Source organism: Vulpes lagopus, chromosome 3 (genome assembly GCF_018345385.1).
Source record: "Vulpes lagopus strain Blue_001 chromosome 3, ASM1834538v1, whole genome shotgun sequence".
NCBI classification, from domain to species: domain Eukaryota; kingdom Metazoa; phylum Chordata; class Mammalia; order Carnivora; family Canidae; genus Vulpes; species Vulpes lagopus.
In genome coordinates, this window is record NC_054826.1 from 54336894 (window position 1) to 54354269 (window position 17376).

A 17376-nucleotide genomic window follows, 5' to 3' on the forward strand; every position below is an offset into this window, starting at 1 on the left:
TTAGAGCCATGGACAGTGTCGGGGATTGAGAGGAGAGGGGCCGGGGCATGGGGCCAGGTGCTTGTTTACCAAGGCGCCCAGGCCCCTGGGGGACGGGTAGGGTCTCCTGAGGTCTCTAAGCTCTGCAGCTCCTGCATCGGGGACCCAGGGGGGTGACTGCTCGGGCCTCAGCTGGCGCTCCAGCCCCTTTGCCCTCCAATGGGGCCGACACCTGGCTGCCTCGCGGTTCCTGGCGGGGTGTCAGGCGGCATTAGTGGGCGGAGGGGACAGGTGGGCGTTGATTGAGGCTGATTGCTGGGAGGCGGCGTCTGCAGGCCTCTGAGCTATTTGCAGCCGCTGCAATTGTATCAAGGAGGCTTAATCCTTCTAAGTGCCTTTGTGCTCTGTGGTGGGGTGGGGTGGGGTGGGGGCCAAGGCCGGAGCAAGGTCACACGTCCCCTGCAGTGCCCTTCCCTATTACCTGCCCGACTGCCCGCCCACCTGTCCACCCTCTGGTCCAGCCACACCCCCCCCCCCCCCCCCCCCCCCCGTGTTCACCGGTTTGCCATGTGCTGGGAACCCAATTCCTGGGCCACCTGGGGGCTCACAGTGTCTAGTGGTGGCGGCAGTGCCCCGAGGCCCTGTGAGGATGGAGCTGCCCTGAGCCATGTCCTGGGACCAAGCAGGGACTCCATGGGCAGGATGTGGGTCAGGGTGCGGAGGAGGGAGTCCCCCATGTGGCGCAGCATGGGGGGGCAGGCGTTGAGGACAGCGGCGGAGGGCTGGGTGGGAGCCCTTGAGGCCTGAAGCAGGGGTTTTAGGGAGCCCGCTCAGGGAGGAGGGAGCCAGAGGGGCAGGAAGACGACGGAAGGGCTGTGAGCCTTGCTTAGAGTCCAGCTCCCCACCCGGTGCTGGGCCCTGTCCCTCCCCCGGTCAGGCTGCGCCCGGCTGCCGTCTAGCTGCACTGTGGGTGTCGGTGCCAGGCCTACCCTCTGCCCCAGAAGGGCCCCCTTGTGGATGGGGCCACTGACCTGTGACGTCCCTTCCGTGACCATGGCTCCCCCTGGGTTCAGGGTGCCTCCTGTCATTTCTGTCCCCCACCCCTCCCCCGGAAGGAGGACCCGCTGAGGTCACACTCAGGCCCGTGGCTGCCGGGGAGGCCTGTCCGGGAGGTGCCCGCGTTCCCCTGGCAGTTCCGTGAGTGTTGGGGCCGTTGCCCCAGGAGAACCAGGAGAGGCCGAGCTGAGGGCCCTGCAGCCACGGGCCAGGTGGGGAGGGTGGGGGCGGGTCAACCAGGGAGAGGGCAAGGTTCTCTGGTTCTCCGAGCTGGTCTCTCTCGGTGACATCAGGAGCTGTTTCCTAAGCAGGGTGCTGGCTGCCTGCACCAGGGCGACTGTGGGCAGGCGAGGTTGGCTCGGTCTCTGCTTATGCTGCTCCCCAGCTGCTTCTGGTGGGGGGGCCTGGATGTTGGGGCTAGAGGGGGGAGGGTGTGCTGGGGGTGCTCCGGTAGCTCTGGCTCGAGTTTGGCAGGTGAGTGTGTGCGTGTGGGTGTATGTGGCATGAGGTGTACTGGATGGGTGTGTGCGGTGGCCAGGAGGAGCAGAGTGACCCCTCCAGGTGTCCAGCCCTGGGAGTGTCTGGGATGCCTTGGGGTGACATCTGTGATCCCCTGTCCCTGTTCCCCAGGCTTCTCCATGTGCCCCCCCCCAGCCTGGCACCACCCCCCCGGTCCGTGTGCCCCCCCAGCCCAGCGACCCCCCCCCCCCGGTCTGCAGCAGGGCCATGACCCCACGAGCACGCCCAGCCTGACCCTGGCTCACGCATGGCCCTGAGGTCGCCGTGGTCTGTGCTCGGGGCACCCCACGCAGGTTCGCTTGCTGAAGGCTTACCTGTGTGTCAGGAACGTTCGCAGTCCGTGGATACTTCACGTCCAACTACCTCGGGTCGGGGCCGGTTTTGAATTTTACAAGCGGGCCTGTTGCTCAGAGCTGTGGGACAGCCATGCCACGAAAACGGATTCCTAGCACGTTATTCTGTGTCTCCCTGATGACTGAGGGCGCCTCGACCTCGGTGTCCTTGCTTCAGGGCAGGCGCGGCCTTGCGTGCCAGGACAGGGCCTCCTCGGGCCCCTGCAGGGCCTGCGGGCTCCGGGCCACCACCCGTGCTCAGCCCTGCTCCCTGCACACGCGTGTGCTTCGAAGGAGGGTGCAAACTGCTGAGGGGTAACGCCGTCCTCTTCTGATATGAATCTGCTCAGCCTTGTATGGCCCCTCCTTGGGGTTACCTCCTTCTAGAACCATGCAACAGGTCCACCATTTCGGGCTAACAGGTGTTGTGCTTGCTCTGGGCGGCCTCCCTGGCTGCTGTCTCGGCCGCAGAGATGCAGGCGCGAGTGGAGCTTGGAGCTTGGACGTGCGGCTTACCTGGGGCCTTGGCCAGGTCTCTGGGCATGTCTGGCTCACCCGCTGGCGCTGCAGGAGGGACGGGGAAGTGGCACTGCCCACCTCCCCACCGCTTCACACCGCTGCTCTGCAGAATTGATCGCGGGTGTGTAACCTGCCCTCAGCACCTCCGCTTGATCTGACTCAGCAGTTTTGTTCACCCCTCCCGTAACGTTCCCCGGGTGCCTGCACCCTGGGGATCCTGCAGTGGCCTGGACAGTTTGGTGGCAGAGGCAGAGGGCGATCATTCAGAGTGACAGGTGCTGGGCTGAGCTGAACTACGTGTGTGTGGGGGAAGGTGTGAGGGTCCCAGAAGACTTCCCGGAGGGTGTGCTTGAGCAGAGCTTTGGGGGACGACAACGGGGAGCTGGGGTGTTAGTGTGACAATGGCTAGTGCTCTGGACGGCTGTGTCGAGTATGTGCATAGTAGAAGTCTGCTGGTTGTCTCCCCAGGTGAGGTCAGGGCCCCTGGGGCATGGTGGATGTATAGGGGGGGAGTTGCAGCGTGGAGGTGGGATCTTTGGGAGGAGTGGACTGTGTCTGACCTATTTGTGTGTCACGGCCAGCCTCTGTGTGGCCGTGTCAGAGCAGAAGCCACCATGCTGGGAGGGCAGGGTGGCCATGGATCCAACCGTGGCCTCGATAGCTGCAGCACCCAGTGCCCACACCTCCTTGGTGTCTGCGCATTTCTAGGCTCTGAGGTTTAGGGATCATCTTCCTGATAATGGTGTGAGAGTGTGGGCTGCTGGGGTGGGGAGTGGTGTCCCTCTTTGGTAAGGCTCTGCCCAGATAGGTGCTGATGCTTAGTCTCCCTCAGCTGGTTTAAATAGATGCAGGAAGTAGATTTGTTTGTCTATGTTGGGAGTGTTGGGGGTGCTTAAGAGGGTGGGAATTCTGGGGATTCAGTAGGAGGTGGGAAGTGGGGAAGATGGAGCCCAGTTAGTGGAGACCTGTGCCTGGGATGACAGCAGGAAGGTTTTTCTTCTTTCATTTTTGTAGGTGACTTTGAATATCAGTCTTGCCAGCCCTTGGTCTTCACGTGTTGGCTCTTGGTCTTCATGTGTTGGCTTTTGGTCTTCACTTGCTGGCTGTTAGTCTTCACCTGCTGGTCCTTGGTCTTCACCTGTGGCCCTTGGTCTTCACGTGTTGGCCCTTGGTCTTTACCTGCTGGTCTTTGGTCTTCACGTGTTGGCTCTTGGTCTTCACCTGCTGGCTCTTGGTCTTCATGTGTTGGCTCTTGGTCTTCACCTGCTGGTCCTTGGTCTTCACGTGTTGGCTCTTGGTCTTCACCTGCTGGTCCTTGGTCTTTACCTGCTGGTCCTTGCTCTTTAGGTGTTGGCTCTTGGTCTTCACCTGCTGGCTCTTGGTCTTCATGTGTTGGCTCTTGGTCTTCACCTGTACCACTTGGGAGAATGGGAATAGCAGGATCAGCAGTGTCAGACCTAACTTGAGTTTGAACTTAGGCTCCATTGTCTTTTGCTGTGTGACCTTGGGCAGGTGACTTGGCTGTCTGAGCCTCAGTGTCCTCATTGGAAAAATGATGACAATCATCCTTACCTCAGAATAATCAGGCAAAACAAATGAGATCAGTGAGGGACGCTGCCATGAGCAGAGTAGTTTGCTCAGTAAGTTAGGTCTTTCCCTTGACCCGTTTTGCACACAGTATCACCATACCTCTGTGATGAGACACAGCATGTGATTGTCACTTGCTCCCATGCCACCTCACATCTAGGAGAGCAGACTCAGGCCTGGCTGGGGGTCTGCCCACTTGTGTGGGCACTTGCCCAAAGGGCCTAGCTGGACTGCCCTTCCAGGGCAGGTCATGGCATTCAGGTATCTCCACATCCACCTGGAATCATCCTTGCCAAACCCTGGGGAGGCTCAGCTGTCTGGGGTGTGGGGCTGCCTGCATCACATGGGAGCTCCTTGGCACAGAGCAGCCTCTGGTGCACATGGGGCCATGTGGGTGCAGGTGTGTTTGCTGGGTAGGGATTTGCAGGGACCAAGCTGGACCCTGCAGAGCCCCATTCCTCTTCTGGTGTGGGGGTGGCTGCGTCCTCCCACCCTCTGTGTCTCCCTGTCTCTCTCCAGCAAAGGTGTCGGGGCAGAGGACAGGGACACTGTCTTCCCTGGCCAGGCCAGGGCTGGAGCTGGGCTTCCCGTCAGCCTGTGGAGCCTTCTAGGCCTAGCCATCTGGGTGGAGCCTGGTTCGTGGCAAGAAAAGGCCTCAAGGGAGTGCATGGCACCATGAGCATCATGTTGTGTCGGGCTGCCTGGGGATGGAGGGCACTGCTCGGCTATGTCAGAGCCTCCCGCCTGGGCCTGACGTGCCGCAGCGCCCCCCAGAAGCAGGCCTGCAGTGTGGGGACACGTGTCCCAGGCTCGTTTCTGGCCCACGGGAGCACACCTGGGGACCCCTGAGCTTGCCCCATACACAGCCTCACATGTGCCCCCCCCCCCCCAGCGAGGTGCTGTCCTGCACGTGTACCCCTGGCACTGCCACCTCCTGCTCCCCTCGGGCTGGGCCCCAGGGGAAGGCTTGTGGCCCTCTGCGCCCACTCTGACTTGGAGGGCCTATGATGCAGCTCTGCCCGTGTGTCCCCATCAGACGTGGTCACTGGGAGCAATGAGCCTGCATGTGGCTCTCCCTTGACCTCCTGCACACCGTGTGGCAAGGCCAGCTCTCTTGCGCTGCGGCGCTCTCCCGCTGGCTGCCAGGCCAGCCGGTGTCTGTTCCTCGGGTTCGCATGGGCGCCCATGGGTTTCCATTAGGGGTAGAGGTGGCGGACGGGCCCACCTTGCCTTTCCCAACTCCTCCTCTGTCCCTTCCCAGGGGCAGGAGCCTCAGGGGGCATTGCAGGTGCTGACTGCAGCTGAAGGGCTGGCCTCACTCCCTGCAGGGCTGGAAGGCACCAGCTCCCATCCTGCCCTGCCCCTTGGGTCCTCAGCCCAGGCTTGGGGTGGGCAGCCTGTGGCTCATGGGAGGCCTGGGTTCTTGGTCTCATACTAGCTGGGGGGTGGGTCATACCTGGCGAGAGACCTCACGTCGCCAAACCCCAGCTGTCCCCTCTGTGTGCGGGGGGGACGGTGATACCCTTCTAGGGCCGTGGGACATGCCAGGCGATGGCCTGTAAGGGGAGATGTGCCACCAGGTGACAGGTGTTTCACCGCTATCCTGCTGGCTCTGTGGTGGGGGGCCTCGGGCCTCTGGGTTGCCCGCCTGCTTGCTCCCATCTGCAGTAGCCCTGGCTGTCCTCACTGCCTCCTGCCCCTGCCCTCCTTGGCCCCGGTCCTGCCAGGGCATAGGCGGAGCCTCACCTGTGCTCAGGGGCCCCCCAAGGCTTCCTCATGGGATGGAAACAGAGCCCCTCAGCTGAGTGGACAGGACCTCTGCCCTGCACTCCTCTCCCTTGTGTTTCTGCCCCAGCAAGAGCGGCCCCCTCCTGGCGGATCCACAGGTGCCATCGTGTGCACGTCTTGGCTCCCGCCATGCCACTAGCCTCGTTCTTCTCTCTCTTGGTCCCCCTGGTATCTGCGCTCTGTCCCAGTCTTGGCTGCTCTGCGCCCTGTGAAGCCCCCTTGCCACCTGGGGCCGCGTGACGACACACCCGTGCCCCTCTTGCCTGATATCCCTCCCTGGACTCCCGGCCCGTGATCCGGTTCCCTCTCCAGGTGGTGCTCCTAGGACCTGGGGCCCGATCCACATCCTCTCTGCGTTCCCGGCCTGGGCCCTGGCTGGGTGCAGAGTGGGTGCTTGGAGGGGTTTGTGTGGGTTCTGGGAGGCAGTTTGACTGCCTAGTAGGGAGACTTGGTTCCTAGTTGGTTTTCTCAGGGCTGGAGAGGTGCCAAGGGGAAAGCAGCCCCGCTGATCAGGGTTTTCTGAAGTTTCTGATTTGTGAATTTTGTGGTATTGTTTTTCAATTTTCTCCAAGCATCTGCTACTGTGAAATTTTTCATTATCACTGGCAAGGATCCCCTCTCATCCCTGCTGGCTGCAGGAGATTTCTGATGTCTCTCCCCGTCTGCTCTGAAGCACCTGGGAGCCGATGGCTAATGTCCCTGGGCCAGCTGGGCTCTGGCTTGCACATCTCCTGGCTGGGCTCAGCAGGCCCGGCCTCAGTGGCCAGGGCGGCGTGGGCCGTGGCCTGTGGCCTGCATCCTGAGGCTTTGCCTCCATTCCCTTGGCATGCAGGGTGGTCCAGCTGGGAAGGCTGCCTGCGGGGGCTGAGCCAGCGCCCCCACCAGCCCTTCCTGAGGGGCCGTCAGGTGGTGGCTGCTGGGAGCAGAGGCCACTGCCTCCTCCGGATGCATCCTGTAAGAGTGGCTCCGACTCTTGAGTTTTGGAGGCTGGTATTGTGGTGGCTGCTGGGGTGGTAATGAGGGAACAACACAGAGCCACGCAGGGCCTTGGGGGCTGTGAGAGAGGCAGCTGCAGGCCTCGGCAGGTAGATGCTCGGGGGAGCTGCCCGTGCCTCCGGCCAGCAGACCCGCCCCTGGACCCCTGCAGGGTGGGGGTGGTGGCCCACGGTGGCCTTCGGCACTCGCCCTCAGCCCCGTTTTGCACCTGCTTGGGCTGCTTTCTTCTCTGGTCCTAGCTCCCTCCTGTGCAGATGCCCAGCCGGTCGTGTTTACCGGTGGGGGCTGGGGTGCTTTCTGGGTTCTGACTCACCTGAGTCTAGTTCTTATCCTGTGAGTTATAGGCGCTGTGGGTTTCGTGTGCTCCTTTGCTTCTGCTGGTCGGATGCACTGATTTGATTTGAAAGGACTGTGAGGCCGTTTCTGCGGTGGGACAAGGAGAGGGAGCAACTTGCCCAGAGCCGCTCACAGCCGAAGGCAGAGAGCAGGGATTGGGTCTGGGCAGTGGAGCTCTGGAATGTGCCATCTTCCCAGGGGGCAGCGGGTGCAGCTTCTGAGCCAGCAAGGGCGCTGCGTTTCCTTGGGTTTCGGCCCCTGGGGGGCTGGGCGGCAGCCTTCCCCTCTGTCATTGCATGTCCTCTGCACCAGCGTGTGCTGCACGGGAGGGTGCTGAGCACCTGATAAGTGAATGGATGATGAATGAGTGAGCAGACACTTCCCAAGGGGCAGGAATTAGCATCGTAGAATTGATTCAAGATGTATTTTGTGCCAGAGGCTTTATTTTCATGTCTTGAGTGTAACGTGGGTGCTGTGACCCGTTCCTCCTTTGTCCTCCTACTTTAAAACCTAAGTATGTGGATGTTCTGAAAGGAGACGGGCCTGGGCTCCTGGACGCCAAGGGACAGGATAGGGCTTGGGCTTTGCGATTGCCGCCTCTGGGCCGAGAAATGGGAAATGGGCTGAATGGAATGAAGTTCATCTGTAAGATGCAGGTCAGGAATTTGTGGGGCCGCTTCCCCCTGCTGCTCCGTTCGCAGTCAGCTGTGGGTCGGGGCCGGCACGTGTGAGACAGCAGCCTGCTTGGACTGCTCCACGCAGGGAGTGTGACGATGAGGAGAGGGACACGCGGGCCCCGGGGCCCTGGGTGGAGAAGTCCTCCCGAGAGGGAGAGGCGCGTGAACTGGGCCGCAAGGCTGAGTGTCTAGCAGGAGAATGCACGTGACAGAGATATGGGCCTGACACGGCGGAGCCTCCGGGACCCCTGCTTCGGGCCTCAGAGCCTGGAGGTGGCTACCTGGAAGCCTGCTGGGAGGCCAGGCTCCAGGGTGAGTGCAAGGTCTTGGAGCTGGAGCTCCGCGCTGGAGCTTGGCAGGTTGGGGACATTTCTGTGGCTCCCCCGCAGGCGTCCTGGAAGGGGTGCTGGCTGAGAGGTGATGCTTCCTCCTGCTATGCTGATCCCAGTGGTCGGAGGGCATGGGGAGCTGAGGGCCTAGCCGGCAGGCGTCCATGAATCAGCTTCCAAAGCCAGGGAGGAGATTGGGAGTCAAGGCCTAGACGTGGGGCTCCGTCCCTCTGGGCCAGTCAGTCCTATTGGGGGTAGAGGGCATAGGCTGGCGGGGCAGAGATGCATGCACAGGCGTGCACCCTGAGAGAGGACCAACACTCAGAAAGTGAGAAGCAACAACGGAGAGAGAGACAGAGGCAGAGAGAGCTCAAAAAGTCAGCCATAGGTGGAGATGGGAAGGGAGCCTCAGCGAGCCTCGGTTCTCCGTCCGAGAGGCCTGTGCTGGGCCTGCCAGGAGCACTCGGGCCAGGCAGCCCTGGCGACGGGATGGCCTCTGCTTTGGGAAGACAAATGCAGGTGTGGGGAGGGGAGAGGCACCAAGGAACTGGCCTTGGCAGCCGGGGGGGTGTGGGGAGGGCCGAGGTCAGGCCCTGGGGTCCGGCCTGTTGGCCTGTGTCCAGCCTTGGCATCTGGCTCATTCCATCCTCCAGAGGGCCCTGCAGGTGGGGCCTGCGGCTCAGCCAGGTGAAGGGACTTGCTGAGGGCCCTGCCTGTCTCCTGGGCCCCCGCGTTTAACTTGGGGGTCAGAGGCAGCTCGGGGTGTGAACCCCAGCTCCTCTGTGACTTTGGGCAACACCCTAACCCTGGGTCCCTGCTCCTGTCGGGTGTGGGGAGCGATGCTCCCTTCCCAGGGGAACCGTGGGTTCAGTCTTAGGCGGATGGGCCGGGCCCCACAGGGCACCTGCTGAGATGCAGACAGGCTCCGTGTTCCCTTCTGTGATCCGGAGCGGCAGAGGGGCTGTGTCCTCAGCCCAACCCTGCCATGGCCCTTCCCTGCTTTTCACCCTGTCTCTAGAGCTGGAAGCACTTTGGATACCTTGGGGTATCCATGCCTGGCCCAGCTGTAGCCACGCAGGGACGCCCCATGTCCCCGGGACACCGAGCTCCCCAGATGGCCTCTGCTGCTGTCTTCTCTGAGCCAGGCTGCCAGCTGGGCTCGGGCCTGAGCTGTCCTGGGGAACCCGTGCTCCTCGGGGCTGGCTGTCTCCCTTGCCTCGCCGGCTGTGGGATGGCACCGTTCCTTTCTTCACAGTTCTCACTCTCCTTTTCCCACCTCTAAGCAGTCCCTCCCTCTTGGGCGGAATTAGAGGAAATGAGTGTCCCCTGGCTCATCCACGCTGGGACTGGATTCTGAGCCAAGTCTGGAGGCTCCAGAGCCCAAGATCCTAGTTCTTCCTATGCTGCTTATAGGGTGAGGCACGCTTTGTCGTTGCCTGGTTCCTGACGTGCATCCCGCCCACGGATTCTCTGGGTGCCTCGTTCCCCTGGTAGCATGGACGTTTCCAGCTGCTTCAGCCAGTCCCCATGCATCTGTGCATTCCCTTGCTCCTTCCTGCCGTGAACGTCCTCCGGGCATCTCCGTATCGGGCCCTGAGCCCGGGCCTCCAGAAAGCCTGGAAGCTTTCCTTGGGACCTGAGGAATGAAGCAGGAAGTCAAATAATACATACTTGATAGAAAGGATAAAGTACTTCCGACCTCTGGGGAAAGGGATGATTAATCTTCCTAAGCGAGGGGAAGTCAAGGAAGGTTCTGCGGGGAAAGAAGCATCTGTGATGAGTCTTGGAGGAAGGGGAGGAGTTTGAAGGGCACAGTGTGGAGGAAAGGCCTCAAGAAAGAGGAATCGACACGTGCAAAGTTAGAGATTGGGGGGGCATGGTGGCATGAGCATGCTGCACAGTACTGGGGGCCACGCTGGGGTGGAGTTGGGGGGTCCTGGGGGCTCCCACAGGCTGGACCTGGACTCCCAGGCGGTGGGGAGCACGGCCCGTCTTTTGGGGCCATGCTCAGCTGTGGAACTTTGGTCCGCAGGGTGAGTTGGGGAGAGAAATGCTGGAGGCTGAGAGGCCAGGAGGCTGACGGGTGTGGCAGGTGCAGGAGCCCTTCAGAGGCAGGTGGGCGAGCGGCCAAGAGCCGTCTGGGCTGGGGCCGCGGCGAGAGCAGCAGGAGGACCCTGGGTGCTTGGCTGCTTTCGAGGTTCGAGTCTCCTGGGACTTGTCACCATCCTGGTTTAGCTTCTACAGTGTGGGCCTCGTGTGCATCGGCCAGAGCCTGGCCCCCACTGGCAGAGCCGTGAGAGCCATGAACGAGGAGCTGGAGGCCTATAAGTACGCCGGCAGGTCCCACCCAGTGTTCCCCTTGTTTCCAGTCTGTGGGAGTGGGGAGTCGGGTTTGATTCATTAACTGGCATGAGGATGAGGCCCCGGAGATCGGCCTGGCACCGCCGGCTCTCCTCCACCCTCCCACCGGGCTCCATGCCTCCTGCTTGCACCTGCTGCCCGCTTGTGTCGGGCTGAGGTCCCATGACCAGCGGGGCCCTTGTCCCTGCTCCTTGGGGGGCTCCGGGGGGCTGACATGAGGCTGGAGGGCGTGGGAGCTCCCAGCGCGAGGGTGCTGGGGGCCTGAGGCCCTGCCGACGACCTCAGGGCCCCCCCAGCGCCCTAGCCCATGCCCCCTCCCGCCCACTCTATCCCATGCCCCCCCCCTTCTGGCACCCTATCCCGCAGGACCCCCCCATCCCACATATCCTCCCCCAGCCTGCATCCTCCCCCTGCACCCTATCCCATGCCCCCTCCATACCCTAGCTGGCACCCTCCCCCTGTACCCTAGTCCACGCTCCCCCACCCCTGCGCCCTATCCCGCCCCCCCCCGCCCTAGAGCCTCTTGGTGCCACTGTCCTTAGCAGGGCAGGTTGGGGTGGTTCTCGGAAACTGTCCTCCGCGCTGTGGACTGAGGCTGCCCCCAGGGAGGACATGGGCCCGGGGGGGGCTCCACAGGCTCGGGAGTTTGGTCACGGAGGGGGTGCGGACGGCGGGGGGCCTACGGTGCCAAGGGGTCGGTGCCCCCTGGGCTGCGCTGGGTGCCAGGCAGGCCTCAACGGTGAGAGGCCCCCCGTGCTGCTGCACCTGCGCTCACAGGTCGGAGACCCTCGGGGCCGTAGCAGCCGCATCCACAGGCCAGGGACGTGGACGTCGGTGGGTGGTGGGTGGGCACAGTAATGGGGAGATGGAGGTCGTGCAAGGTTGTCGGTGGGAGCGACGGTGACCCACAAAACCGCGGGCGAGGGGAGCCAGGCAGCGGGTGCAGGCAGGGCAGGGTGGTGGGGAGCCAGAGCAGGGGGAGCTCGGGGGAGCTGGGCTGGGGCTCCGAGGGGTGGGTCTGGGCCACCCGGGGCTTTGCAGGTGTCGCTGGGGTGATGGTGACTTTAAAGGCAGTAGGGCGCAGTCCTCACGGGGAAGCACGCTGCTCGAGGCTTCAGGAAGGCCACTCGGCCGTGGCTCCTGGAACGGAAGGCGGCAGGTGGAGGAGTCGGATGTACGGGGTCCCACGGGGACGTCCTAGTGGCTGAAGCCACGGTGGGAGAGGAAAGCTGGAGAGAAAACCTCGAGGACCTGGCGGTGGCGTGCATGCAGAGGGTCTGGAGGACGGGGTCGCTGGTCTGGGACCAGGGCTCCAGCACCCGCCACCCTTTCCCCCTCATTTCATGGGTTTGTTTACCTTTTACGTGTCTTAATAAAACATGAAAAAATATTTATTCTCCGTGGATCAATAATTTACTATGAGTTATGACAATACTAAATTTGGTCAATTATTCATGGACTATAAAGTATTTATAAATGCTACCTTAATTTAAAGTATTAGCCATTAGAATTCAAATATTAATAAAGCCGGTGCCAGCTTAAAGGAGGAGAAGGAAGGGCACGGATAATGAGGGCGGCTCGGGGAGGGGGAGGGCTCCTGGCTGTTACGATGATCCCGATAATGGGTTGTCCCCGGGAGCCCCAATTCCGGGGCAGGCAGAGGTGCGGGGGCCCCTGGGGTGGCCTGGGGACCCCTTTGGAGTGGGAGCCTGTGCCCTCTGGAGGGCAGGGTGGAGCCCCCGGCTGCCCAGAGCCTGGCTCCCCCTTCTGTTGCCTGCTGAGATAAGCAGAGTCTTGCCAGGCCTTGCCGGGCACCTCCTTCTACCAGGTGCAGTGCCCTCGTTAGCCTTGTCCCCCTGCAACACAAGTGGTTCTTGAAGGGGCCACCCGGAGGCCACGGGGTGGAGGGATCCGGTCCTCAGAACAGCAGGGCCCCCACGGGTGGACCCTGCCTATGCCGGGAGCGCCGGGTCTTCCGGGAGGAGCAGGCGTGGAGGCGCCAGGGGCCCTGGTGGAGGGACTGGGGTAGCTGTGCCAACAGCGTTGGTGGGTGGTGGCCCCAGGAGTTGTGTGTCTCTTCCAGCTCAAGCCTTCTGGGGCGGCTGCTTCCCCCTCCCGCCCACCTTGGTCTGAGAATTTTCCAGGAACCTCCATGGGGTTGGAGAAGCCTGGGCATGAAACAGGGGTGGTGCCTGGAGTGACTTCAGTGCCCGAGGCTGCCTCTCTTACCAACAGCGTCATCTGCAGGCACCAGCCAGGGGTTTACTATCGGGAGGGAGAGGCCTTGTCCCCCCAGCTCCCTCCCTGGGGCCCGCCCTACGAGTTTCTCCCCAGGAACGTGCTGGGCAGCACGGGCTGCAGGATCCTGCGGGCTCTGTCTGCTGGGCCTGGCTCTAGAGGCTCCTGCTGGTCTGCCTCTGGTGGGCCCTTTGTCGTCGCTCTGCGGCTGTGTGGCCCCAGCCCTCTCCGTGCTTCAGTTTCCTCACCAGGAGGTCAGAAGGCTCAGGTGGGACGAGGCTTGCAGAAATCCCACGGTCCTACACCTGCACGTCCTGCCCTGGGGGGCTCGTGTCCGGGAAGGCCTGGGTCAGCGGGATGCTGGCATCCCCGGGGCACAGCGGCGGGAATTTGTGGGGCTGCCTGGGGCTGCCGGCAGAGCTTGTAGGCCCTCTGGTTTGGGTCCCGGCTTGAGCTCTGAGTGCCCTCTTTCTCCAAGTCCCGGGAAGCCAGTGGGCCGCGCGGTGACCTTTGCAGACACCCTCCACTCTCCCGGCCCCCACGGTCAGGCTGGGGCTCGAAGCTGATGGTTGCATCCACCTGGGCTGCTCGTTTCCCGCTGATGAGCCGCGCAGGGTCGAGCCATCAAGCCCGCGTGGTTGCAGTCAGGACCCAGATCTGTTTTATGGCCACATGGTATTGGAGGCAAAGAATGATAGCAGAGGCTGCTCTCTTGTCATGAGCTGCAGAGCAGTCTCCACAAAGCAGGAGAGGCAGTAACCCGGGTGGCCTCTGCACCCCCCTGCGTGGGGTGGCTCCACATGCCCGACACCTTTCACGGTCCCGGGCTCCGTGGAGTAGGTGCCGTCGTCCTGTGCGTCGGAGGCCCAGCGAGGGCCAGCACTCGGCACGGGTGTGTGCGGCAGGGCCTGACCGAGGCTCCGGCCAGGGCACCCTGGCGCTGGGGTTCAGCGTGAGTGTGTGCGGCGCAGGTGTGAGTCGTAGAACGTCCTGTCCCGGGGATAAGCGCACAACCTTCATTAAGCTAATAGCTGATTGGCTTTGATCTGATGTATTTTGATCACATTATTTTTATGTTAGGAGCCTCTAAATACCCATCATTTCAACTGTGCCCCAATTAGCAGGCCATTCACCGTGGAGTGCAAATTGACTCACATTGGGCCTCTCCATTAGTGCCTGCCAGAAGCTTCTAGCCTCGATGGCCCGCCCCGTCCCCCAGCCTGGCGGCCAAGTGGCTTGCGTGGTGCTGCAGGTGGCTGTCCCGGGCAGGCCACGCTGCCCACCTCCCTGGGGAGGGCTGCCATGCCAGGGGTGAGGCCGTTCTGCTGTCTTGGGCTCCTGGGCATGGCTCGTGTGGGATGGCGGGGGTGGGGGGGGGTGCCCGAGGAGCAGGGCAGGAGACCGGCTCCTATGGAACTGTTTTCGGGCGCTCAGCGGGGTTCACAGGGCCGTGTCCTAGGTCGGTGCTCACCGAGCTCTCCTAGGGAAGGATTCGGAACCTCACTTCGTGGGACACGGGCTCAGGAAGGAGACAGGCCTGTGGTCGCAGACCGCTGGCCAAATGAGCCTGAACCAGAGCTGTGTTTGGTGAGGCTCTAGGGCCTGTGCTCCTGCCCCCGTGGGCCTGGACCCCGCCGACAAGGTGGTGTCCCTGGCTGCCAGCAGGACTGGGCGGGTGACCAGCCAGGCAGTGCCTCCCAGAGGGTTTCTGCTGCCTGGCCCTGGGTCTTTGTCGCGCTGGCCCCTCTCACGCTGCTCTCCTTCATCTGCTGGTGTGAATCCTCGTTCCTTGAGGCTCCGCTGTCCCTGCTGTCCAGGCCCAAGGAGCTTGGTCTCTCCCTCCTCATGGGCTGATGCGTGGGTCTGTCTTGGTGGAGTCAAACTCCTCAAAGTTGGGGCTTGGTGTCCTCTTGGTCTTTGCTTTCCCCAACCCACAGGGCAGGGGTTTGCACATCGCAAGGGGGGTGGGTCCTGAGTCTATGTAGGAAGCTTGCAGGAGGGAAGAGGCCAGGCTGCAGTGGGCAGCGGGATGCATGCCCTTATGGGTTAACTGAGGCTCAGAGAGGTTCAACTTCAGAACCTACGTATGTGGGGCATCTGGGTGGCTCAGCAGTTGAGCGTCTGCTTTCGGTCCAGGGAGTGACCCCAGGGTCCCAGGATCGAGTCCTGAGTCGGGCTCCCTGCAGGGAGCCTGCTCCTTCCTCCGCCTGTGTCTCTGCCTTTCTCTCTGTGTCTCTCATGAATAAATACATACAATCTTTAAAAAAAAGAACGCTTGTATACGGGGCGGGCAGAGGGTTTGCCGTCGGAGGTCAGGTGATGACGCAGGAGGGAGTTTGAGGGTGGGCGACGGAGAGCCGGAGGGCAGCGTGTGTGGGCAGCTTGACATCCTAGCAATGTGCAGGTTATTTTGTACGGTTACTTCTCAGAGGTAGAAATTCGGGGTATTGGCATCGAAGAAAGCATGTACCAGAGAATAAAGAGAAATCCACTCAGCATCACAGCACTTTGGGTTTTTTTTCTTGCCTTTCGGTGATTTCTCCTGCCTTTTCCATAAACGCGCTTTTTAGTTGCAATCCTGGCGAGCATATAATTTCGTGCCCTGCTGTTGTCACTTAGCTGCCTCTCAGTGTTTTTTAGAGTAGCTGGCATCTCCGTTCAGCCCCGTCCTTATCGGTTGTTTGGTCTCACGACTGGGTTATCTGGAAAATGGACGCAGTGACACCCGCTCCAACAGGTGTCGTGAGAGTAAGATACACGAAGTACTCAACAGGGTTTGGCACAGGAAAAATTCTCACAGGATCGTCCCTCCTCCCACGTAGCCTCACAACTTACCCATTATTGGAAGATTATTTTCCCCTTCTGAAAGAATTATCTGTTCACGACTTGAAATTTTGGCAAGATACAGAAAGGAAGGAAAACTCAGTTCAGGCCTCTTGTAAAATGTGGTCGCTTTTTAGCATTTTGCAGTATTTCCTTCCGGCTTTTCTTGCGTGTGTGTTGTATTTAATTGACATAATAAAATGCATACAGTTTTGTATTATTTTCATGTGACTTTTTTAGGATAAGCACTTTCCCATGTGATCGTAACGTCTTTGTAAGTAATTTTAAAGGCCTCACGTGCTGTCAACAAACAGCGGTTTTCGTAACCACTCGCCTATTTGCATCATTTAGACTGTGAACGCTATTTCGGGAGTCTGGATAAGTATCCTCTGAATATTTGGGGATCTCAAGCCATTCCCATAATTGGGATAGGTGCCCGAGATGGAATTATGGAGCAGAGGCTCCATGATGAAAATGTTAAGGCTCACTGTAGCCTTGCCCCGGTCTTTGCTGAGTGCCGTGTGTTTGGGGAAGGCACAACCTGTCGCCCCCTGAGTTCGTGGCCTCTGCATCGTGCTGGGATGGGGAAGTGCGGGGTGACGGGGGCCCCTAGCCAGCCTGAGGATGTGGAGTCTGCATCTTGAGGACTGAGTGCGAAGGTTCAAGAGGCAACAGAAAACGTGGTGGGTCCCGGGGGCTGAAAGGTGGGCCGTTGGCCTGAGCACAATGGGGGGGGGCATGTGAAGAGCATGGAGCCTGCAAGACGGCCCTCGGGGGTTTGACTGTGTCCCGAGGCCCCCGGGAGCCACAGAAGGGCAAGGCAATGCCCGTGCCTGTCCGAGGACAGCAGGAGCATGACATAGCTGCATCTCTTTAGGAGGAACGCCGCGTGAAGCTTGGATGGGAGGTCAGAGCGTTTGGGTGGCTGCGCGACTCCTGGGGTGGCCCGGGGACTGTCACTGCAGCACACCTGCCCCCGTGCATGGTGCATGGGGGTCGAGGGCCCAGCAGGGAGAACCGCGGGCACCTGGGTCATCATCCTGCCCACTCGTGAGCGTGCCCAGGGAGCAGCCGAGCGTCGGTGTCCGGAAGCCTGCTCTCCTTCCCAGGCCCCCACCGCCCTCTCCTTGGGCCGGTGTCCCTGGCTCCCGCTCTCCTTCCCTCAGCCCTGTCTGAGACGTTACATAAACCCAAAGGCTCTCAACCGAAAGAACCGCATTGTCAAAGTTGTTCAAAAGTCTGCCGTGTGCGGCAGATGGCCTGCTGACACGCGCGGGCTGTGTTTTGAAATTGCATCTGCTTTCCCACATTCCTCCGTCGCATACGCATTATTAATAAATGTTTGCTTCGAAACTGGTGCAATGGGTTGCGGTGTCGGGAGGTGCATCTTTCTATGAATTGATGTCTGATGTCCCCAGAGGACGTAAGTGGGCGGCCCAAAGGGGCGCCCCTCGCGGATCCCAGCTGACTGCTGACCACGGGCGGGGCCATGAGCCCCGTAGCCCCCGGCCGGCCGTGCCCCTGAGCTCCTCCTCCACCTCCTGCATTTGCCTTTGTGATTACCAGCTGGGTTTTGAGTAATGCTGGGCTTCTGGAAGCACCTGCTTCTTCTGGGGTTTGGCCCAGTATTTTATGATATGAATCAAGTGGACTTGGCCAGAAGACCTGGGGTTTCTCTCTCTCTTTTTTTTTTTTTTTTTTTGCCTGCACCCTAGAGTCCCCTGGGGTAAGTGTCGCCCTGACTCTCTGATGTCATTCGTTCCCTTTAGCCCCATCAGCTCCGCAGAACACACACAGCATATTCACGGCCTAGGGGGTACAGAGATCCACAAAACA

At 61.1% G+C, this 17376-nt stretch overlaps 1 protein-coding gene across 3 annotated transcripts in view; it reads left to right on the forward strand.

Moving 5' to 3' along the window:
- Window positions 1-17376, forward strand: part of GRID1 (glutamate ionotropic receptor delta type subunit 1) — a 638733-nt gene that overhangs the window by 113503 nt on the left and 507854 nt on the right. The gene's annotated exons all lie outside the window — the stretch shown is intronic.